This window comes from Hemitrygon akajei, chromosome 5 (assembly GCF_048418815.1).
Source record: "Hemitrygon akajei chromosome 5, sHemAka1.3, whole genome shotgun sequence".
Classification (NCBI taxonomy): domain Eukaryota; kingdom Metazoa; phylum Chordata; class Chondrichthyes; order Myliobatiformes; family Dasyatidae; genus Hemitrygon; species Hemitrygon akajei.
The window spans coordinates 30,560,777-30,585,968 of record NC_133128.1 but is presented as its reverse complement, the minus strand read 5'-3'; the positions used below and the strand labels follow the sequence as shown (position 1 = coordinate 30,585,968).

Below are 25,192 nucleotides of genomic sequence, written 5' to 3'. Positions count from 1 at the left end.
AATTGAAACCTGTGTCTGTCAGCCCTTTGTGCCTTCCTGCCGAAGCCCCTCCACCTGCCCGGATCATTGACGACCACCCTGCGTACACCGTCTGTCAAATATTGGATATGCGCCGCTGAGACAGGGGCCTCCAGTACCTGGTCGATTGGGAGGGATACGACCCAGAGGAATGCTCCTGGATCCCCCGTTCCTTCATCTTGGACCCTTCCCTCCTCTGTGATTTCAATCAAGACAATCTGGACAAGCCTGATGGTTCACCTGGAAGCTCCCGTTGAGGAGTGGGGTGTGGCTACTGTCACGGTCCCGATCATTAATTCCCTATCTTTCTCTTAATTTCCTTTGATTGTGCCACAGTTCCAACTGTTATTTCCCATTTGCTTCTCATTCTCTTTGATGACAGCACACCTTGTTTCCATCAAGACCTGCAGCATAAGAACCTCAGTGTCACAACCACTAGTAGCCAGATTGTTGGTTTTGCCTGTGCGGTAATTAACGTTTCCTGGCTGCTTAGGACCGTGTGTTCTAAATTTTGCTCCAGTTTCAAGGTTTACCCATGAAACTCGGTCTCTCGGTGTCAAGATCCCTCCTGTTTGCTGTTCAATGTTCACGTCCGCATAAGCATCCTGACTCAATCTCCGTGCCTGTGTCCTGCACTTGGGTTCGCTTCATTCACTCATTGCAACAGTATTTTGGCTTTCAAAGCCAGAGAGTTTAAATACAGGAGCAGCGATGTTTTACTGGAATTGTACAGGACCTTGGTAAGATTATATTTTGAGTACTATGCACAGTTTTGATCTTTTTTGAGGGAAGGATGTTCTTGTTATGAGTAGAGTAAAAAGCAAGTTCATCATATTAATTTCTTGTATAGTAAGGCTGATTTATGAAGAGAGATTGAAACAATAGAATTTATAAGTGTGAGAGGAAATTTCATTGCATCTTATAAAATCCTGAGAGGACTGCACAGACTTAATGCAGGAAGGGTGGCCTGCAATGCTGGGAAGTTCAAAGTTATGGATCAAAGCCTAAGGATACAAACTGGGTCTTTTCCAACTGAGATGATAAATTTCTGAACCCAAAGCTTGTAAGCCTGTGGAATTCTCTGCCACAGAATGCAGGTAAGGTTTCATCATTAAATACTTTCAAGGAGTTACAGTAGATATAGCTCTTATGGTAAAACTGGCCAGTAAAGATAAAGGTTAACTTTATTTGTCACGTGTGCATTGAAACAGAGTGAAGTCTGTCAATTTTGTCAAATCAGCAAGCATTATGCTGGGGATGTGACACCATGCTTCTGGCACCAACACAGCATACCCAGAACTTATTCACTTGTATATCGTTGGAATGTGGGAGGAAACTGCATCACCTGGAGGAAACCCACCTGGTAACTGGGACTTTTCACAGACAACAGCGGGTACTGAATCCCGATAAGTAATTTCTGGCACCGTGAAGCGATTTTGCTAACCACTACACCAGCACACCGTCAGTGCTACTAAATTTGATTGTATTGAATAGCAGAGTAGGAATGAAGGGCTATATGAACTACTATTACTGTTAATATTCTCATGTAGTATATCATTTGGCTCAAAAGGTATTCTAGTTCCAGGCCACGTTTTATTTGTCAGACTGCTATTAACTGCACTATCATTGACTTGATCATCATACCTCACTGGGAAATTTTTAGCACTTTCACTTCTCCCCTAACGGGTCAACTTCTCTGGAATATTGAAATCACCATGATTCTGATATAAGCTTCAACAATTCATTATGTACCTGTTCACCTTGAACTGGCGTTTCCCAGTTATCACTTTGCTGTCCTCATCTCTCATTTTTGCCTATTGCTTCTGTCATTTCTTTAGGCTCTTAAATATATTTTCTTCAGGTCGTCTCTGCAAAGATGTTAGTCATCCATCTGGTACATCATAGGTATTTTTTTCTCTTTGCAGAACGTTCTACCTCCTCTTAAAATTACCTGTCTACCTACTTATACCATTGTTTCTATGGTGCAGAAATTACGTAGCGAGATTCTCCCAAGCTCTGAAATAAACTCTACTGCTTTGGCAGAGAGGTTAACCTCCGGGTTATAATTATGCCGGCGCTATTAGAGAGAGAGAAAAGGGAAGGTCACACATGTTCGCATTGAATTGCAAAATTTCAGGACCTTAGAAATCAGATTTATTTGCATGGATATTTTCACTAATTCATAAGTTAACTATTAATAGTTTTTGAATTAGCGTTTCGCCTCGAAGAAGGTTTGGCGGGGGTTGAGAATCGCGCTGCGTGCCTTTCTCTGTTAAGTTAATAGTCATTGAAATAAAATAAACACGGGAATTTGACGCATGCTTTAAGCATCTTAAGTATAACGCAGAGCAGCAAGCAAACTGCTGGAAGATCCCAGTAGACCAGGTAGCGGACGTGGAGGCGAAGCATTAACCGACGTTTCGGGTCGAGACTTTGTCCCTTTGCCTCTACCGACGCTGCCTGAACAGCTGAGTCTCTCCAGCGCTTTGGCTTATTTTTTGCTTCCGATTACAGCTTCTGCACTCTCTTGTATCAATATATTGTTAACTTTGAGTTTTAAAACTATTCCTCAATGTTTTTTTTAACATTTTAACTATGTTTGCTTAAAGGCAATAGTTTTGCCTCCCGATAAAATAAGGATTAATGCGTAACACATCAAGTGCCATACCAACGTTCAAAGTAAATGTATTTAATTATCAAAGTACGTAAATGTCATTATATGCTAGTCTGAGATTTATTTCCTAGCGGGCATTCACAGTAGATACAAAGAAACACAATAGAATCAATGAAAAACTACACCCAAACAAAGACGGACATGCCAGTAATGTTCCAGTATATTCTACGCTCCTGTATAGTTTTAAATCAATTACTGACGGTTTCAACACTCATGTATGCGCAGTCTGAAGATTATGTAGTTTATGTGCGGCATAAATTGAGTCCAGCAGGTCATAGTTCCCACCTAATGTCTTTTTTTTGTAGGCAAATAGCTCATAGCAAACCATTTAATATTAAAGTTGATGTACAGTACATTGCAGAGGAAATTATAACGCCACACGACCAGTAGTGAACCGCGCTCGGGTATATTACCATAGCCCAAGGCTTTCGAATTCACCAGCGCTCTCTTGCCTGCCCGACGTAGATCTTAAGGTATATTTGAAAGAGTGTTTTCATTCATCACCTAGCCTGCCATTTACATGGTGGTATTGCCATGCAAAGGTCAATGCAATATTGCAGGCGCATTATAATGAACACTTGAGCAGATAATGTCAGAAAGAAATATTTAATCATGCTTTAATTTTAACCCACCACACATCTTAAAATGTTCAAAGCCGCTTATTGCCGCTACCATGGAAACAGTGCGGAGAATAGTACTCCTAACAAATAAGAGGGTTAACATAGGAGAAAGTGTAACTCGGGGAAATGATACCCGGTTGCGGCTGCAAGAATCGGACTTTCGCGAGCTTCACATATTCATGACATCTCCCCCTGGCCGCTTGAGTGGTTATGCGAACGATTTAAAGGTTTGCGACAGAACAGTTGTGGATACCTACATTAGTTGCCAAATGAAAATAGGGATAGAAACTTAAAGCATTTGTTGAAGGCAATACCCAAAATGACGCATCCCGGTTCATATTAGCATCATCTGGTCCCCTGCACTGGAACCCCTCTGCGTCTGACCAGTAATGCGTGAAGAGTGGAGGTTTAAGTATATATTTTAGACACGTTTCTCATACTTCGAGCTGACTCGTTGATGCCCCGTGCGCTGAGATGGTCAGGGTTTTTGGTGGTGACCTGTCACTCAAGCGGGGATGTGTTCTGGTGGCTTTGCGCCTGCTCCCGGTATCAATAGAGTGAAACAGCACAGTCACTACAGTGTCACACTGACAAGATTTGGATGCTCGGCGCCGTCAAACCCAGCTGAAGCCTTGCAGTCTCCGTGGAAAAAAGTATGACCAGTTCTATTCCCGCTTTTGTGTATTTAATATATTTCTTAATATTTGGTGGAGAGGCGGGCTTCTAATGCACTTGGGTGGGGGGGGGGGGTCTGGATATCGGCGATAATTAAATAGAAACGTTTCTCTCCGCCCATAGTTGAGGTAGAATAATAATCAGCTGAGTGTGAGGGTTTCTGTCTGTGTGAAGTGGAAATGTTTCTTGTTGAGCGATAGTTCGGTATTGCAGAAATTCCCTAAAAACGCTGGTAAATGTTGTTGGATTGTTTGAAACGGCTGCGTTTTTGAAACACTGGCTGCTTTGGGCAAAAGCATCAACTTTTCGAGGCGGGCAGAACCAAAAGTTAATGAGCCAAATTGGGCGGATTTGGGACCCCGAAAGTGGCAATTACGGTGTTTTGAGCTGCTATTGATTGACGTGTGTATTTCGAGCATTCAGGCACGCTTGAAGTCAGAACACCTTTCTCTTTTGCAGCGAGTCCGGTATCACTGTGCTAAAGCATGTATTCGAAGTTATTTTTACGAAAAGACACGAGCGGCATGAGTACGTTTTACTCCTACGAATGTGTGGACCAAACTCTTGGATGATAGAAGACGCTTCCTGTGTAAGTGGTGAACTAATAGGAAGCGATAGAATTTCCTCCTAGCTCAAACGCGGACGAGAAATGCGTAGTCTTATTGTTGATCTTATTAGTAGTACGTGAGAACATACTCCAATGCATGGTCTTTAAGTAAGAAATATTTAAATGGATTTTCATCTTTGGCACGTCCAACGCTCTGTGATATTATTTTGTTTAATCGCTGGCAATGGTGTCCAGGCTCAATGATAAATCTTACGAAATAACGTGTCAAATCATTGCCACGGCTTAACCTACAACGCGACCTTTACACATTCGCTTTCGATTTCCCCCCTTTTTTTTGCTGTTAATATACTTTAATCGTGTTTCGGCTTGCTACTTTTTATTCCATATCTATCATCCTTTATTTACCGGATGCAATCTATCGTTTATAATGTTCAGCTCAATGGGGAAAGGCATTGAGACGTTGCTAACTTACCCAGCGAAGCTCTTGCAGTTAAATCCAGGACTCCCCAAATGAATAGAACTGTTCGCGATGAAATACTCGCTAGACGTACGGAATCCGAGCGAGAGTAGGCCATGCGGCCCGTCGATCACATTCCTTCATTCAGTCAGAAATTGGCCGACAGTTGCCACTCTCCTGCTCCAGACCGATATCCTCAATTTCCATTCTTTTTCAAAAATTTTCCTCAGCATGTATTGCTCTCTCGGGATAGAGTTATTCAAAAGGTTGATAATCCTCATCAGAAAAAAAAATCTTACCGTTTTATTATTGGGTAAGCAAACTGACATGTCGTCACCGTCCTTTAGTTCCCGATTACTTCACTAGAGGAAAGCACCTGTCCTGACAAGTGCCTCGGAGCTTTGTATACGTGAATGAAATTGCTTCTTGATCTTCTAATTTCCAGAGTTCAGTCCTTATCGGCTTAATGTTTTCTCATAAGACAGCTGTCTTTCTTATAAGACAACTGCCTTATCCTAGCAATCAGTCTAATGAACCTTCAGTGCACTGAATCCTAGAATAGACTGTCTAAATAAATATACGTTCAGTGGGCACTTTGTTAGGCTCCTTTTATGTTCGTGGTCTTCTGATGTGGGTAGCCCAGCCACTTCGAGGGTCGTCATGTTGGGCGTTCAGAGATACTCAACTGCGCACCATTGTTGTAATATTCGGTTTACTGTCTATTCCTGACAGCTTGAACCAGCCTGGCCATTCTCCTCTGACCTCTCTCGTTAACAAGGCACTTTCGTCCACAGAAATGCTGCTCACTGGACGTTTTTTTTTCTTTTTTCGAACCATTCCCTGTGAGCTCCAAAGACTCCTGTGCATGAAAATCCCAGGAGATCAGCAGTTTGAGATAATCAAGCCACCCCGTTTGACACCAAGTCAAAGTCACTTAGATCACATCTCTCGCCCATTTTGATGTTTAGTCTGAACAACAGCTGGACCTCTTGACCATGTCTGCATTCTTAAATGCATTGAGTTGCAGATTAGATATTTGCATTAACAAGCAGATGTACCTAATAAAATACACAGATAAAGGTGGTATTTTACCATTGTAGTTCAGTACAATTATGTGCTCTCTCAGAAACAAGGATCATTTCTGAAATTCCAACAAATTTCACACATGACAATGTGGCTTAGCTGGGTGAGTTAACCTTTAAAGTACAGAAAGTGAAAATGTCCCCAGTCTGATGAAAATGGGCACTGATGATGGAGGAGGAGGAGATGGGTGATATTTAAGGTATCACAGGTTAAGCCAGTAGGAATGAGGTTAGGTGTTTAAGAAAACAGCAGCACAGCACACAAACACCAGGTATAAAGGTATAACATCAAAGCTAAATATTGATTTCTCTCAACTTTAATGTGCATCAAAGGTGTGCCTTTCTTCATTCACCAGGGAGAATCGTAGGCAGTGTACTACTGTTTAAAAATCCTTTAACTAATTCTGATCATTATTTTCAAAAATGTATAGTTTCATTGGTGAAGTATCACTTGTATTTTGTGAAGTTGACTAGCATGAGTATTTGATTGATTCCAGCAAATTATTTTGAACGATGTAACAGCCTGTGACAAACCCTGTCATCATGTATACATGTGATTTCAAACTGAATGCCTGCAGAGACAATTTCTGAGTGAATCTCAAAGATAAGAAGTAATTTGCAAGGAACTAAGTAGTTTTCACAGTGCAGAAAAGGCTGTTTACTTCAAGTTGGTATTTATATTAACTTGTGTGTACTTCTATCTTTTTCCTGCTCTGCTCAGTTTATTGTTTTAACTTGATGCCACAATGTATCTCAGATATTTTATTAACATGTTTTCCCTGGTTTATTAGCAACATGCTAGATGTAGCAAATATATTTTATAAAATTATTGCACAATGAAGGAATTAAAAGCCTATGCTGAGGAGTCAAGGCTATTCCTTATAACTTTTATTTATTTCTTAATAGCTGTGAGAATTGATGGTGTACAGCATCACTTTGAGTTATAATGAATAATTATTACTGTTGCTTTGAAACACTATTTGAACAATAGAAATAAACTATGAGCAGCATTAATTTTCTGCGAACCTGCCTATTCTTAACTCCCAGTGCGGAGATGGTAATGATTTGCTATTAATTTCTCTTTAACAATTATTATAATAGACCTGGAGTGAAGGGAATCAGAATCATGTTTAGTAGCACTGGCATGTACTGTGAAATTTGTTGCTTAGTGGCAGAAGTACATTGCAATACATAATAATAAAAATTATGAATTACAATAGATTTATGTAAAAGAACAAAATTATATAGTACAAACAGTGAGGAGAAGAAATACAGAGGTAGTGTTCACAGGTTCATTGTCCATTCAGAAATCTAGTGGCAGAAGGGAAGAAGCTGTTCCTGAAATGTTGAATGTGTGTCTTCAGGCTCCTCTATCTTCTCCTTGATGATAGCAATAAGAAGACAGTACATCCTGAGTGATAGGGGTCCTTAATGATGGATGCCTCCTTTTTGAGTCATCACTAGCCTGAAGAGGCTAGTGCTCATGATGGAGCTGCTTGAGTTTACAACTTTCTATAGCTTTTTTCCAGTCCTGTGCTGTGGACCTTCCATATCAGATGGTGATGTAAACAGTTTGAATGCTCGCCACAGTACATCTGTAAAAAAATTGCAGGCGTCTTTAGTGACATACCGATTCGCCTCAAACTCCTAATGAAATATAGCTGCTTTCATGCCTTCTTTGTAATTGCATCAATATGTTGGGCCCAGGATAGACCCTCAGAGATGTTGATACCTGGAACATGAAAATGCTTATTACCCTTTCTAACTCTGAACCCTTGTTGATGACTGGTGTGTGTTCCCTCGACTTCCCCTTCCTGAAGTCTTCAATCAATTCCTTGTTCTCACTAATGTTGAGTGCAAGGTTGTTGTTGTGACACCACTCAACCGGCTGATTTATCTCGCTCCCGTACGCCTCCTTGTCACTATCTGAAATGTGGCAAAAAAAGTTATGTCGTCAGCAGATTTATAGATGGCATTTGAGTTCTGCATAATCACATTTGTGTGAATAGGAAGAGTAGAGGGCTAAGCATGCATCTTTCAGGTGCACTAGTGTTGATTGAGAGCAAGGAGCAGATTTAATTCCCCTCTGCACAGACTGTGGTCTCCAGGTGAGGAAGCCATGGATTGAATTGCAGAGGAAGGTACAAGGGCCCAGGTTTTGGAGCTTTTTAATTAAAGCTGAGGGTATGATTGAGTTGAATGCTGAGCTTAAGTTAATAAACAGCAGCCTGACATAGGTTTTACTATTGTCCAGGTGATCCAATACTGTGGAGAGTCGGTGAGATTACATTCGCTGAAGACCTATTGTGTCAATAAGCAAATTGCAGCAGGTTCAGATTCTTGCTTAGGCAGGAGTTGATTCTAACCATGACCAACCTTTCAAACAACTTCATCACAGTAGATATTGATAAGAGTGCCATTGGATGATGGCTGTTCTGGCAGCTCACTGTGCTCTTTTGGGGCTCTGGTATGATTGATGCCTTTTTTAAATAGAGCTATATTTTTGGGAATAGTATAATGCTATTATGAATATCACTAATGGAAATAAATTGCTTCACAAGCTGTTTTGTCTCAATTACATTTTCAGATAGTTGTAGCAATGGTGGAGGCTTGGGATTGAGTGATTTTTTTTTTTCCCCACCCCACTTTTTTTGTATAATTAGTGTCCTCAAATATATACAACAAACTCTAACATTGTAAACAGGGCAAGGCCATGTATTGTTATTGGATAAATTGACTTCTTGTCATTATAGTCAGACCAGCCCCCCCCCCCATTTTATTTACTACATCCAAACATGTCTTTCATGATATTGTTCATAATGAAGTCAAATGTTATTTGTAATCTAGAGAATTGATGTGAAGTTGTGTTTAACATTGCCTGTCTAAATTGTACATTTTTAAGACATTTAAAATTTATTTCCCTTTGTTAAGGGATGTGCTTCTAAGTCAGAGAATACTAGAATAAAATTACTGCCTTTCTTTTTAAGAATAGTATTAAACATTAAAACACCTTACCTTTTGATATGTACTAGGACTAAGGACCTGATGAAGGGTCTCATTCCGAATCATTAACTGTTTATTCATTTCTATAGATGCTACCTGACCTGCTAATATCCTCCAGTACTTTCTATGTGTTACTTTCGTCCAGGTAACAATTTTTTGTCTTGCTTCTGATCTAGTCAGATGCCTCTCAATGATTAGTGCCACTTTAGGGCCTCTTCTTTAATTCAATACAGCTTGGTGAAATAGAGTTACTTCAGTAGGAATATCTGAGGGGTGATTGATAAGTTTGTGGCCTAAGATAGAAGGAGTCAATTTTAGAAAACCTAGCACATTTATTTTTCAACATAGTCCCCTCCTGCATTTACACATTTAGTCCAGCGGTCGTGGAGCATATGGATCTTGGACCTCCAGAAAGTGTCCACAGCAGGGGTGATTGATAAGTTCATGGCCTAAGGTAGAATGAGATGAGTTATACAGCTCTCGTTACATACACATGCAGGTCAACTCTGAGTGATTATGCAGAAAGTTTAAAGTTAATAACTCCTCTCCTTCTACCTTAGGCCACGAACTTATCAATCACCCCGAGGAGTTATTAACTTCAAACTTTCCGCATAATCACTGAGATGAACTGCATGTGCATGCAATGAGAGCTATATAACTCAAATCGTTACTGATAATTAATAAGTTGTGAAATTGTACTCTGTTATCTCTCCCAAGTAACTGCATGATTAAAGATAGCTTAGTGTTATATTTGCAAGCATAGTACTGTAATTGTCAATGTAGAGCAGAGAGCGAGTTTGTAAATTTAGCGGGAACAAAGGATGATGGGAATGACAAGGGTGGAATGCCATGGGAGGGACGTGGGACTGGTGGTAGAGAAGGAGTTCCGGGAGGTGGGTGGCACTGGTGCAGACACACCCAGCCCTGAGACACCAGGCAAGGTCACTTGATTCCCAAAACTTGGTTTATTGATCATTACAGAATGTCTCTGGTGATTCCTGTTCTCTTCCCTCTCCTTGTCAGCTTACAGAGAGGAGGTGTAGCGGCTAATGGACTGTTGCAGAGCCAACAACCTGTCTCTGAATGTGAACAAAACAAAAGAGATGGTTGTTGACTTCAGGAGGGCATGGAGTGACCATTCCCCACTGAACATCACCGGCTCCTCAGTAGAGATCATTAAGAGTACCAAATTTCTTGGTGTTCACCTGGCGGAGAATCTCACCTGGTCCCTCAACCCCAGCTCCATTGCAAGGAAAGCCCAGCAGTGTCTCTGCTTTCTGCGCAGGATGAGGAAAGTCCATCTCCCACCCCCCATTCTCATCACATTCTACAGGGGTTTTATTGAGAGCATCCTGAGCAGCTGCATCACTGCCTGGTTCAGAAATTGGACCATCTTGGATCGCAAGACCCTGCAGTGGATAGTGAGGTCAGCTGAGAAGATCATCAGGGTCTCTCTTCCTGCCATCACGGACGTTTACACTACACGCTGCATCTGCAAAGCAAACAGCATTATGAAGGACCCCACGCACCCCTCATACAATCTCTTCTCCCTCCTGCTGTCTGGGAGAAGGCACCGAAGCATTCGGGCTCTCATGACCAGACTATGTAACAGTTTCTTCCTCCAAGCTATCAGACTCCTCAATACCCAGAACCTGGACTGACACCTTACTGCCCTATTGTCCTGTTTATTATTTATTGTAATGCCTGCACTGTTTTGTGCACTTTATGCAGTCCTGGGTAGGTCTGTAGTCTGGTGAAGTTTTTTTCTGTGTTGTTTTTTTAATGTAGTTTAGTCTAGTTTTTGTACTGTGTCATGTAACACCATGGTCCTGAAAAATGTCTCATTTTTACTGTGTACTGTACATAGCAGGTATGGTCAAAATGACTATAAAAGTGACTTGACTTGTCCCCTTCTCACTCTCAGTCCACAATAGAGACCCATTTCAGTATCAGGTTTATCATTACTCACATATATCATTAAATTTATTTTTGTTTTGCTGCAGCAGTAAAAGCAATGCATAAAATTACTACAAAGGTCTTAGACACCCTAGTTGTATGAATGTGTGTAGGAGTCTTGCACGGTGCTCTATGTGGATAGAGGAGGAGTGATGACCAGGGAAACCTTTCATACTCTGTTCATTCATGTATGCTCAGTCAATCTGCCACTGCAAGGCAGGAGTAGGAAGCGGCTTTGCTGCAATCTCACCAATTGGAGCAAAATGTCTACTGTTTTGAGGCATCTGAGCAGAAAGAGCCACAGTTCCAATGAGCGCTCTTGCAGCAGTCATGCACATCAGTGCGACAATGAGAATCAAAGGCTCTTCGTTCCAGATCAGGATACGTCTGGTGTAATCCTTTAAAAATGATTATTAATCGTATTTTATCCTGCTGCTTTGCTCTGTCTTGGCTTCTGCTTGTTGTTAAGAATTGGCAAATGATAACTAAACTGAAGCCACCTTTTAAGGAGATTCAACCTCCAGGAAAGTGATGGAACTCAAGAAGGGTGTAAAAAGCTGCAGTGCTTCAAATCTTCTTGTCAAGAGAAAAGTGTTATCGGATAATACGAATAAAATGACAATAATGGAACAAAGCAGGATGAAAATATTTGTTTACTTCACTGTTTATTTTAGGTGACAGGACTAATGCAATAATTGCATAATCACTTGTTCTATCATCAGTTACGTATTTATTTCAGACTACTTCAGTTTAAGTTAAGAATGCAAAAAAAAAGCATGCACCAGGCAGAAGAATTGTTGAGGTTGCTGACTTCTAGAAATCAATGTCCACATAATTGTTAACAAATTGTACAGAACCTAAAAAGAAACAATTTTGTTTGAGATTCCCAGAAAGGAACGTATACCGTGCCTGAATCTTTAATAAAGAAGGCTTTCTACATTTTGTGTACATAAGTACTCTCCTTTTCTCCTTTGTCAGAACTGCTGATTTGGGGCAACAAAAAATTGGGGCGGGTTGGAGTAGATCTAGCCACGATGGAGGTAGTATTAAGGGAAACAGTAAGATTGATGTTGTGGGGCTGGTTCAGCAGGAGATTGGGCAGTTATCTGGAGGGCAATTGGTGAAGATAATTATTGCCTTGGAGTCTCTGGTAGTTGGTCAGGTACGGTTAGGCTATTTTATGTTCTTCTAAAGTAGCACTCAGCTTCCTATTTGTGACAGTTTTAGGTGAGTAGCTTGGACTGCCTCTGTACCTTGCATATATAGAAGAACTTTGAGAAAATGATGTCAACATGTAGAGTGTCATTGGAGACATAAAGGGCTGCAGATGCTTGATGTGGAGCAAAGAGCTATTTGCTGGAGGAACTCAGGACCCAAGCCAATGACACTTAGCCCTAACCCTAAATATGCTTCACATATTTAGTTCCTCTGGCAAGATTGGGTTGCTTTAAAGGTTTATCATTTGATATTAGAATGCCTGCCCTGCTCAGTCTTCCCTCTACACGCAGGTCAGTTGCACATCAGCCATAAACCAGAAGCCTGCTGCCTATATCCAAATCCCCAAACATATAAGAAGAAGAAGAAGCAGAATTGTTGGCCTGTTTCACCATTTAATAAGGTCATCACGGATCGTTTAACTCAGTGCTGCTCTTCTGCAATAACTCCACGTTGCCTCTTTCACATTATCAAAAACATGTTTTCAAGGGAAAGAGACTGAAATGTCACCACACACCCAATAGCTGTCAATGCACCTGAATACAGTCACTGTTGCTGATGTAGCGAATGAACCCACAGAAAGCATTTGGCCTGAATGGTGTCCCTAGCTATGTCCTTAGATCCTGTGCAGCTTAGCCAGCAGGAGTACTTGGCCTTTCCCTGCTTCAATATCAGGGTCCCTCCTGCTTTAAGAAGACCACTATCATCCCTGTATTACTTTTTCCTGGGAAGGAAAGGGTTAACACACGAGAAGCTTTTACTCTGGGCCTGTACTCATTGGAGTTTAGAAGAAAGACAGGAAATTTCATTGAAACCTATCAAACAATTCGAGAAAATGGCTGCGCGACGGCAGTGCACGCGGCCACTCCAGGAATGAATATCTGTTATCTGTAAGTAGGAGCCATGCACAATCCTGCTTTGATGGAGACGGACATGAGAAGCACGGAGGAACATCTGGTGAAACTTCTGACATGCCTGTTTCGCTGACGCTGCTACTGTGCGATCGAGAAATCTCCGGAGGGAAAGGCCCCGAATCCTCAGCTTTGCCTGTTGCTTGGCGGCCGGGGCCGAGGTCGAAGCGCTCTGCAGAGATGGTGCTCGGTGTCAGAGGGCTGGTCGGAGGCACGAAGTTTTTCGGACGGACTCAGAATTGGCTGTGGTCGAATGCTTCCAGAGGCTGCATCGGGAAGCTTTGCGGCACTGGAGGTTCATGGCAGGAAAAGTTTTTCTTCCTTCTACCGTCTACGTGAGATGATGGGCTATCGAGGACTTTGAGACTTTCTTTTACCGTGCCCATGGTCTGCCCTTATCAAATTACGGCATTGCTTTGCACTGCTGTAACTATATGTTATAATTATGTGGTTTTTGTAAGTTAGTCTTGGTCTGTCTTGTGTTTTTGTGATATCATACTGGAGGAGCATTGTATCATTTCTTAATGCATGCATTACTAAATGACAATAAACGAGGACTGAGTGTCCTCACAATCTAATCTTTTTTCAAAAATTTTATTTAATTGCATTTTTAAGTAATTACAAGTATGAAAAAAAAGTATATGTCCCTTCCCCCCTCCCCTTAACCCCTCCTCCCTAGCTTCCCTATATAAAAAAAGAGAAATTTTTTTATTGCCACAGATGGTTGTGGAGGGCAGATCATTGGGTATATTTAAAGAGAAATTTGATAGGTTCTTGATTAATAAGAGTGTCAAAGGTTACAGAGAGAAGTTCGGGAGAAAGGGGTTGAGAGGGACAATAAATCAGCCATAATGGAATGGTGAAGCAGATTCAATGGGCCGAGTGGCCTACTTCTGTTCCTATTATTGTCTTATGGTCTTGTGGTCTGTACCTAATAACTATAGTCTGTTGGTTCTGACTGATTTGAGAGGCTGGTCATGGTGTGCATTACTTCCAGCCTTGAAGTCAACCTTAACCCACTGTAATTCACCTGCTGCCAAAACAGGTCCTTAGTAAATGCTACCTCCCTGGTCCTGTACTCATCTCTAGAGCATCTGGGCAGTAAAAACATCAGTATTAGACTGGACAACTCTTGGTTCAATACTATAATTCCAAGCAAACTTCTATACCTGTAATTCAACACTTCCCTTTGCAACTGGATCCTGACTTACCGACTAACAGACCACGATCAGTAAGTACAGACAACAACATCACTGCCATGATCAACTCAACACTGGCACTCCACACTATACCCTCTACTCACTAGACACTCAGTAATTAATGACCAGATTCTGCATTAACCCCATCTACAAGTTTTTAGATGTTACCACTGTACTGGACCATATCTCAAATAATATGTTACAGTATAGGAAGGAGATAGACTACCTTTCCCTCAATATCAGCAAAATAAAAGAGCTGGTTATTGACTTCAGGAAGAGATGTCAGTGCTCATCAAGAGGTGAGTTGGTACTCATCAGGAAGAGGTGTCATACTGAGGGCCAGAAGGTTGAGAGCTTTAAGTTCCCAGAAATGAGTATTACCAATAGCCTGTTCTGGTTAACCGTGTTGAGGCCATAATCAAGAGAGCTCACCAGTGCCTTTACTACATCAGAAGGTTAAAGAAATTTGGTTTGTCCCACTTGACACTCATCGATTTTTACTGATGCACCGTTGCTTGGTTTGGTGACTGCTCTGCAAACTGCAGAGAGTTGGGGACACTGTTTCAGAACATCATGGAAACCAGCCTCTCCTCGATTGACTCCAACTGCACTTCTCCATGCCTTATGAATAATCAAAGCCCCTACACCACAATCCCCCATCCCCCCACCTGGACCTTTCCTCTTTTCTCCCCTCTTCCAATTTGGCAAAAGATACAAATGACTAAAAGCGCGTACTACGATCCTCAAGGCAGCTTCTTCCCGGCTGTTATAAGATTACAGAATAGTTTCCTAGAGTAATGAAGTGAGGTCTTGACCTCATAATCGACCTTGTTAGGGCCTTTCACCTTACTGACTGCCAGCAGTAAACTTTATTTTTAACTGTAGCACTTCATTCTTCCTTATTATTTCACCTTCGACTACTTCAATGCACTGTTGTAATGAATTGATCCGTATGAACATAATTCAAGACAGGTTTTTCCACTGTAAGTCAGTGCCTGTGACAACAATAAAGTAATTTACTCCAGTAACACCTCAGAGTTATTCAGCAACAGATTTTAGTTATTTGGGGTTTTTAATGAAACTCCAGTGTTTACCTTACAAAATAAATGTGCTACCCAATAGAATTTCAAGGGCAAATTCAGATTGAAATATATGTAATTGGCTTTAATGAATATGCTTTATATCTCTCAGCCTACTTGTATCTCTTACTTGGAGTATTGTCAAAAGTTTTGGAGCCCATATTTCAGAAAGGATGTATTCTCATTGGAGAGAATCCAGAGAAGGTTCACGAGGAATATTCCAGGACTGAAGGGGTTAATGTATGAGGGGCATTTGGCAGCTTTGGGCCTGTACTCACTGGAATTCAGAAGAATAACAGACAGACAGACATACTTTATTGATCCCGAGGGAAATTGGGTTTTGTTACAGTCGCACCAACCAAGAATAGTGTAGAAATATAGCAATATAAAACCATAAATAATTACATAATTATAAGTAAATTATTCCAAGTGGAAATAAGTCCAGGACCAGCCTATTGGCTCAGGGTGTCTGACACTCCGAGGGAGGAGTTGTAAAGTTTGATGGCCACAGGCAGGAATGACTTCCTGTGACGCTCAGTGTTGCATCTCGGTGGAATGAGTCTCTGGCTGAATGTACTCCTGTGCCTGACCAGTACATTATGGAGTGGATGGGAGACATTGTCCAAGATGGCATGCAACTTGGACAGCATCCTCTTTTCAGACACCACTGTCAGAGAGTCCAGTTCCACCCCCCACAACATCACAGGCCTTACGAATGAGTTTGTTGATTCTGTTGGTGTCTGCTACCCTCAGCCTGCTGCCCCAGCACACAACAGCAAACATGATAGCACTGGCCACCACAGACTCGTAGAACATCCTCAGCATCATCCGGCAGATGTTAAAGGACCTCAGTCTCCTCAGGAAGTAGAGACAGCTCTGACCCTTCTTGTAGACAACCTCAGTGTTCTTTGACCAGTCCAGTTTATTGTCAGTTCATATCCCCAGGTATTTGTAATCCTCCACCATGTCCACACTGACCCCTTGGATGGAAACAGGGGTCACCAGTGCCTTAGCCCTTCTCAGGTCCACTACCAGCTCCTTAGTCTTTTTCACATTAACAATGCAGGGGGGATCTCATTGAAACTGATGGAATGTTGAAAGGACTAGATAGGGTGGATGAGGAGAGGATGTTTCCTGTGGTGAGGGTATCCAGAACTAGAGGGTACCTTCTAATAAAGGGTACCTTCTAATAAAGGGGTGACCTTCAGAACAGAGGTAAGGAAGGATTTTTTAGCCAGGGAACAGTGAATCTGTGGAATGCTCTGCTACTGACTGCAGTGAAAGCCAAGTGTGTTGGTATATTTAAAGCAGAAGTTGATTATTTCCTAATAAGTCAGGGCATCAAAGGATGTGATGAGTAAGGCAGGTGTATGGGGTAGAGTGAGATCTGGGATCAGCCATAATGGAATAGCCTAATTCTGCTCCTATTTCTTATGGTCTTGTGGTCTAACTCCACTTATATAAACAACCTTTATTGTGGTTTTTATTGTTAGAAGTGCAGAGTGGGGGAATACTTGTCAAAAACACACTCCACAGTATCTATTAGTGGTTAATTAAATTGTAATCCCTGCAAAATGAGATATATGAATTTTGTTATATGTTTTATAAAGAAATTAAGGAGGAAAACAAATGAAATGAAATGTGGGGAAAATAAATAAACAGACCATTTCATGAAGTAATGGTTTGGGAATACTTTAGGCTGGATTTATACTTCTGTTGTATAAGAATTGTTTGGTCATTTTCTTAAATCACAATTAAAGAAATATTAATTTCCTTGGCTAAACTTATTTCTTTGGAGAGGCAAATCCAACAAAGGGGTTTCATTAGCAAGGTCATTTGTCAAGTCACTAATTCAGACATCCTTGGCTTACTGGAGGTTTTCTCTGAGGCATGGGATTGGGGAATCATGTCCAGCCTCAGGAATTTGAACATTGTAATCTAATGTGTTATTGCAGCTCTGTCAGAGTTCCTGCCTTTTGCCTGCGTGGTTACATCAGAGCTCTTTATAGGAACGATGCAAAGGCATTAGGGGGAATCCAGAAAAGATTTATGAGAATGGTTCCTGAGATGAAGTATTATGGTTAGAAGATAGATTAAAAATGCTGAGGCTGTTTTGTTTGAAGAGGGGAAGACTGATGAAAGGCTTAATAGAAGTATATAAAGCGAATAGCGATTTGGACAGAATGGATATTAGCAAGCTGCTTCCTTAGGTGAAGAAGCTATGGATTTGGACATCTTTAAAGGGACGAAAATTAGTCATGGTTTGAAGAAAATAAGTTTCCTTTCACAGTGTGTGTTTGGAATCTAGAATGTTCTTCCTGCAGTTGTGGAGAAGGCTGATTCCAATTTGCCCTTGAGGAGGGATTTGGAGAGACACATGGTAGAGTAAAACCTGCAAGGATACAGAGAAGGAACCATTGGGTGGAGCCATTGAATTGCACTGTCAGAGAGCTTGTGCAGACGTGATAGGCTGTGTGACTTTATTTTGTGCTGTAACCTTTCAATGATCTTATGATTTCCATATCCTTGTTGGGATTACAGACCTCAATTACCATCAGCACCTCTTGCTTCTGGTGGGATTTGGGGAATTTTTCTTAATGCATATTAAGTGATTTGCTCAGGGCTGTTGTTTACTTTGACTTTTCACATGGAATCAGTGTGATGACTGAAGTACTCAGTCTCCTGAGTGTGTAAGTATATGGGATGTGTTGTCCCTCACTTTACTGATGAGGAAGATTACACTACACTACATCCTGCCTGAGCTTAGCAATTGGAATACACTTATGAGGTACCTGTTGCCTGATTCAGAAGTTCGGCGTCAGATTTGGTATTTACTTCCATGCATGAAGGGGTAGTGAATCTGTGGAATTCTTTGTCACTGATAGCTATGGAAGCCAAATCACTGAGTATATTTAAAGCAGAGATTGGTATGTTCTGGTTGAGCAAGGAAGTTAAATGTTATGGGGAGACTGTGGGAGAATAGGGTTGAGATATGTAATACATCAATGATGATCGCATGGTGGAGCAGACTCTCTGTCTAATTCTGCTCTTGTGTCTTATGAAAACTTTGCTCAGTATCTGAGAGGCAGCAGCCTATAAAGAGTTACCACATTATTTTCTATAGGCCCAGGACTGTAAAAATTCTAGGAGGCCATCTTGAAATAGTTTTATATTAACCAATGCAGCAGAGAGACTGGTGTTCATTAGATTGGAATAGTTTCAAACCCTGTTTCTTTAATTTTCCTCCAATCTTTTGGTAACCCATTCATCTTAGTTGATCCTGCTTAAGTATTCTTCTGCTGATCCCTTACACCTCGCTTAGATCCCCTGGCAATTAAATATTTGTGGTTGTTATCTTTGCAAACCACTCATTTAATCTGTTCTATAAAAAACGCTGCTTCCATTCTAATGCTTTAAACTCTGCAGTATTCTGACATTGCTGTCAATGTTCTCATGTTGTAAGCCCCCCTACTCTCATATGAAGAAAACATCAGCAGCTAATTACTCTTGGAAAGGGACTAGAGCAGAAGCAGTGGGTTTACTTAATGAGGATGCTTCCTGTGACCCTGCATTTCTCAAAAAAAGCTGCAGTCATAAACAGTAGCTGTCTAACCCTGACATTCAACATTTGGCCACATCTGCTCAACAGGACTTTAAGAAGAAAATAGTAGAAATGTGATGGTGATATGTTGTACTTCAAAAATAAAGAGAAAGCAATTGTGTGAGAAATCTTTATGACAGCTGTAATTTAATTTTGGCTTTCTCTTAGTATGTTTAAATTTAATCGTATAGTGAAGCTTACGCAATACTAGCAATTGAGCATATTTTGAAGGAAAATCACATTGATATTGATTTTTCTCTTTTTGTATGATTCATTAAGTGATAATTTAGCACAGTTTTCTTGCCTTTGAGTCATGATAATGAGTGAAAGTCCCACTCAAGGAACTTGAATACAATTCCAGATCGGTGCTGTAGGGCATCACCAAGGGAAGACTACACTGGCAGTACTGCTGGCTTTAGAATGCGACCCCATCTGTCATCCTGGATGGATGTAACATATTCACTTGGTAGGCAGGCAGGGAATTACACCAATAACATCGCTAGTACTTTTTCAATTATGACCGTCTTGTGGGCTTGCTACTACATACAAATTGATAGCTGTGTTTTTGATATTTAAACAGTGATTACACTCCAAAGCAACCACTTTGGGATATCCTAATGTTGTGAAAAATATACAATAAATGCAGATATTTCTTATTTTTATCTAGTTCTCCTCTTTGAACGTGCCATTTTCTAAGACATGGCTCTTTAACAGCCAGCTGAAAGAGGAAAGTAAGCTCGTTGTCATTCACCGTGGATGTATCATTCACCCAGTGCTGGAGCTGTAGTCTCCTTGCTCCTGCACTCCTGACCTTAGAACCTGGGGTTCTTGTGGTAGGCATTAGCATAGAACTTGCATACAATGAATGTAGCATTGGGCTGGATCTTGTGGGAAAATATAAGAGGCGTTCATCGTTCTTAACAAGTTTGACAGCTGGCTCAGCACGGGGAATGGCATAGCAGACTGTCAAAGAGCTTTAGATTTGTTTGGCCCTATGTCACCACCCCACATCCCGCACCCCTCCCTCAGCAAGCCTCTTCACCTCCTTGCGATGGCATAAAACTCTGCTGCTGATCAGTGGCATACCATTAAGGATGACGTCCAAAGTTCTACAGTTATGTCAGTGGTGAAGAAGGCATTTCAAAAGACTATTAAATGGTTCCCTAGTACAATGAGATGGACTCTTGATCTCACTATCTCGTCAGTGGTTTGCACCTTACTGTTTTTCTGCTCTGCACTTTCTTGGTAGCTGTTGTGCTTCTGCATTGCTGTTGTTCTGTCTTGTTCTACCTGTGGAGTAATTTGATCTTTATGAACAGTATGCAAGACAAGCTTTTCACTGTATCTCAGCACCTGTGACAGTAATAAACCAATTCTAATTCCAAAATGAGCCGAGGAGCGAAGTCTGTGCTGTGACAATAGAGTGAACACAATGGACTTCACGCTATTGATTTGCCTGAAGAACTCATCCTGTTTCCATGGCACCTGCCAACAGAGCAATCAGACTAAATTCCAATACTTTGCAGCTTTATTATTAACATTTTAATCCAAAAAAATGTGGATTTCTTTTATATCATTTTTAAAGGCTTGCAGTTAAAACTCTACACGTGAAAGCAAATCATATGTAAGAGATTGGCTCCTGTGGGTTATGACTCTGATTACGTATCTCTGGGAGATGTCTATTTCAATCCAGAACAGTAAAATAAAAGAGTTTCCTCTTTGTCAGCTTTATGTATTTTATGCTTCACCCATTCATTCTTTGCTAGGTAGGACTCCACTCCACGAAACAGCTTTCCATTCATCTCCTCTTCGCTATTTGACACTCATTGTCTATAAAGCTCTGAGAAGCCGCATTAGTGCCTGATGTGAGAGGCGAAAATCTCAGAGTTTACATTTAAATATTCTCATATTGAGTTGGAAGCTATTGACCAAAGGTGTGATCAGGAAGTAACTGCTTTGTTCCAGATATTGTAAAAAGGGAACAAGTAACAAATGGTGGAAATCAGAGTCAAGACACGCTGGAAATAATGTAATCTACACATCAGCATCTGTACAGATAAAAGATTAATAATCCTACCACAGATCCATCATCAAAAACACTGGAAGATAAGCAAGCCTCTTAGTAGTTGAGAAGGAAACTAATGGTGATGGAAAGAACAGTCGTGTATAATGACTTTCAGCACAATGATGATAGATATAGCTGCTTACAGATGTATCTCCAGCACTTTTCTGACTGCTGACACGTTGATGAAAGAAAACATTTGCAGGATAAAATGATTGGTGCCTTATGATAATCAATATCTTGGTTCTTGGCTGGCACTTTTGTTTGTCTCTGCTTCATTAATTTCTTTAAACCTCGAACACAATTTGCATATCCTCTAAGTTTGAAAAATCTAAAAAAAAGTGCTTATTTTTTTAGATGCTGACATTTTTCAGGTTTTCCTGACATCTTATGTTTTAGGTGTTAGATCTGATATCTGAGTGGCTGCACTGAATAGTTATAAGATTGTAAAGACCATGATTAAAGTATATATACACGCCCTCTTGTCAGTATTCAGGGGCTGAATTTTCACAGGTGTGATGCTACTACTGTGGGAGGAACCACTCCATGTGCGCCCGATAACAACGAGCCTCCTTCACCCGTTGGTAACTGAGGTTCAAATTCAAGTTCATTGTCAAGGTTAAATATACCCAGGGTATAAATGCCAAGAAAATTAGTGGTTTTTTTTGTACACATACACTTAAATACATTGACAATAACTTACACAACAAAAATAAACATAATAACATAGGCTGAAGTCCAAGGTAGTATTAAAGGTTTTTAGGTCAGTTCAAGAACCTGATGTCAGCGAAGAAGAAGCTGTTGTTGAATCTTGAGATGCGTGGCTTCAGGCTCCTGTACCCTCCGGCCTGATGGCAGCAATCAGAGGAGTGCATGGCCCTGGTGGTGGGGGTCCTTAATAATGGTGTCACCTTCCTGAGACGTCTGGGGAGAGCTGTATCCTCGTGCTAGGCTCTGCATTTGTAATTCCTGGAAGTTCATGCTTGGGCAATTATATTTGTATGTTTACAAACTCACTTATCCACAATCAGTCAAGCAGTATAATGGAAGAGGCAAAATTAAAAAAAGAAAGTAATGGGGAAGAAAAACTGGAATACAGCATTTAGCACACCCAGGAGATCACTAAGAATATGCAGATATAATGTTTTCTTTCCAATCATGAACTGGCCCAGTACTGGCAGTACACAGACAGTCTGCATTCACAGCATTAGCTAGTGTTCCATGGGTCTGTTACTCTCTAGGGTATGAAGAGTGATCTAACAGCCTTACCTTTGAGAGGCTTATATGTTCGTGAGCATTGAACTTTCCAAATAATCTAGTGAAGTAGCCTCTCAAGGGGTATACAGTCAGCTCTTCAACCATTTTGAATACCTCAATTGCAAGAGAACCTCAAGAAGCCTGAATTCCAGGGAGATCGAAAAACTGCAAATGAATCACATAGAGAATAAATTCATTTGGTTTTAATTATTCCAGTTTCTTCTTTCAATTGAATATTTACCTAGGCTTGAAGAATTTCTGCTTCAAAATAAAACTTTTTAGTAAACATTTCTTAGATTTTTCTTGGTAATCAGGGGGATAGTGTTTACTGTTGCCGTGTGATCTGTCGCTGCTGATCACCGAGCTATACACTACCAATGCTTCAAATTTGTGTCAATTAAGGTGACTTTGTGCATTGTGCAACTGAGATTGTGTAGGCAAGAAAGGAGCTATTCTTTGCTGTTAATATGCAGGGCAGCGGGTAGATAGTAAATCAAGGGCAGCAGAATCATACAGAACAAGGTCGCTAATGTGCAAAGGTTTTGAATGAGGGCTTTGCAAAAAAAATGAGATGAATCTGGATTAGTGCTATATTTTACACTTGATAGATCTTGCTGGAATTGGATATATTGCAGCACTTTTCATTATTTAGGCTTTTACTGCATCCTTTAATAAACAGCTATCAGAAAATATTATGGTTAAACATACCTCATTTACTGTAGATCACCAAATGATTTAAAGAGAGTGAATCAAATTGAGTGAAGTCCTCAGGATGAAAACAAAAAAAAAATGAAAGATTCCTCTCTAATTCACATAACATCCTTACTTAGAATAATTCCAGAATTTGTTATTTGTTTTCTTTTTTACAGTATCTGAGTCAAGGGGCCTGAATTCTAAGGAGTGGTTCTTTGGTACGTTGGAGATGGGTGATGACCTCGTAGAGGTGTATAAAATTATGAGGGATATAAATAGGGTGAATGCTAGAGTCTTTTTCTCAGGGAAAGGCATCCAAAACTGAAGAGATAGGTTTAAGAAGAGTGGGGAAAATATTCAAAAGTGAACTGAGTGGCAAGTTTTCCAAGCAGAGAGTGGTGTGCATCTGGATCACACTTCAGAAAAAGTAGTTGAGGCAGGTATAATAACAGTTAAAAGACATTTGAATTAATACATGTACTTGGATTTGAATGATGCGAGGGACGTGGGCCAAACACAGGCAAATAGGAGCAGTTTAGGTGGACTCCGTGGATGATGTGCTGAAGGGTCTTTCTCTATACTGTGTAACTCTCGGAATCTATATCATTCTTCTATCATTGTTGTCAGGAACACCCTGCCTAACTCCCCTATGGCTGCACTCTCCTCACTTCACGTAGTTCAGGAAGGTGGCTCACCACCATCTTCTTCTCCAGGGCAATAAATGCTGGCCTTCCATTAGGAAGTAAAACAGAATCTCTTGATTGTCTGAATTATATTTTCCTGTCTCCTGTGGTGAAGAGAACTTAAATACGGCAGTAGCCTGAGAGATTGTCAATGTGAACTTGTGCAGCTGCAGCCGAGTGTTTGCCATTTGCAAGTCACTGGGGGTCTCTGTGCTACCGATTCCATCGCTCCAGGTTGTCTCCTTACAGAACCCTTGGAGAAAACACTGAAAGGGAGTGGATACTAAAGATAATAGTCCTGGTCTCTGTTTCCTCAGCACAGCACCTAGGAAATGTTGGTGTTTAGTACCTGATGTCCTCAAGTTAGCTTTTGCCAATTTAATGCCCAAAGTATGATGGATGTTCTTCATAAGGTTTGAACGCACAGAAATATCTGATTAGGTTTGTCTTTTTATTTGCTAGACATGGTAACATCTGATGGTATGTCACACTAATTGAAACAAGTTGCATTAAATGTCACCTTGAGCACAGAGAGACTCGGCTATATACCTTATTATACCTCCACTAAAGAACACCCATGTGACCTTGTGCCCTGTACTGCAGTAGAGATAGTAGCTGGGGATGAAAAATTGAACCATCCAAAAACTCCACTTAAATTACAGCTCAGGAAAGTTTACTTTTTCATTCAGTTTTTTTTTAGATATTGCCTCCATAGATCTGTTATTAACCTGTAGTGTTTAAGGTGAAAGTTGATAGCAATGCAACTGGGACAAGAAGGGATGTGGTGGTGGCCCTCTTCTCTGCTTACTGATTAGCAGTATTAGTTTCATGAGTAATATATATGTTAATTTCATTTTGAATAGCTCTACTGATTAGCCTGATGGTGTGGTCAGACAATCTCCTGTTGCCCTGAGCCAATTAACTTTGTTTAATTTCAGATGAAGCATTCTGACATTGAAATTATTATAAATATTATATGAACAAAGCTAATCAAATATTGGTATTATGCTTATTGTCGCATAACTGAGTTAATTATTTGAAGGTTCGATTTTATAGATAATCTTAATTTGTGTTAATTCTTACTTTATTTTTGAACATTGTCTCCATCATACTGTCTATTTTTTTGTCAACCTTTAAATGGATTATAGAAATGAAATTGATCATATTTTCATGTAGAAGGTAGATTTCTTGGCAGAAAACTGACTTTAAAATTCATTTTCAGAGGTTGACATTTGACGTCAGGTTACTACATCCAAAGCATCTCTGCGGACCCCTGTCATGTCCTCTAAGGTGCAGGAAGATGACGTTGTGAACTCGTCACTGAAGTTCTTCTCCACTAAGCAGAAGTTCTGCTCCTAGGGCCTGGTTTTTCAGTTGACATGTGGCTTTTTTGACTTGTTGGTCCCACGTGGTGTTGAGTCTACATCAGATAGCATTTT

The 25,192-nt window shown here is 40.6% G+C and overlaps 1 protein-coding gene across 1 annotated transcript in view; it reads left to right on the top strand.

Moving 5' to 3' along the window:
- Positions 1–3,876: 3,876 nt before the first annotated feature.
- Positions 3,877–25,192, top strand: part of LOC140727283 (5-hydroxytryptamine receptor 1F-like) — a 331,539-nt gene continuing 310,223 nt past the window's right edge. Inside the window, exons 1-2 of the mRNA XM_073044544.1 lie at positions 3,877–3,965; positions 4,447–4,576. The gene's annotated coding sequence lies outside the window, so the exon portion shown is untranslated. The remainder of the gene's footprint in view (positions 3,966–4,446; positions 4,577–25,192) is intronic.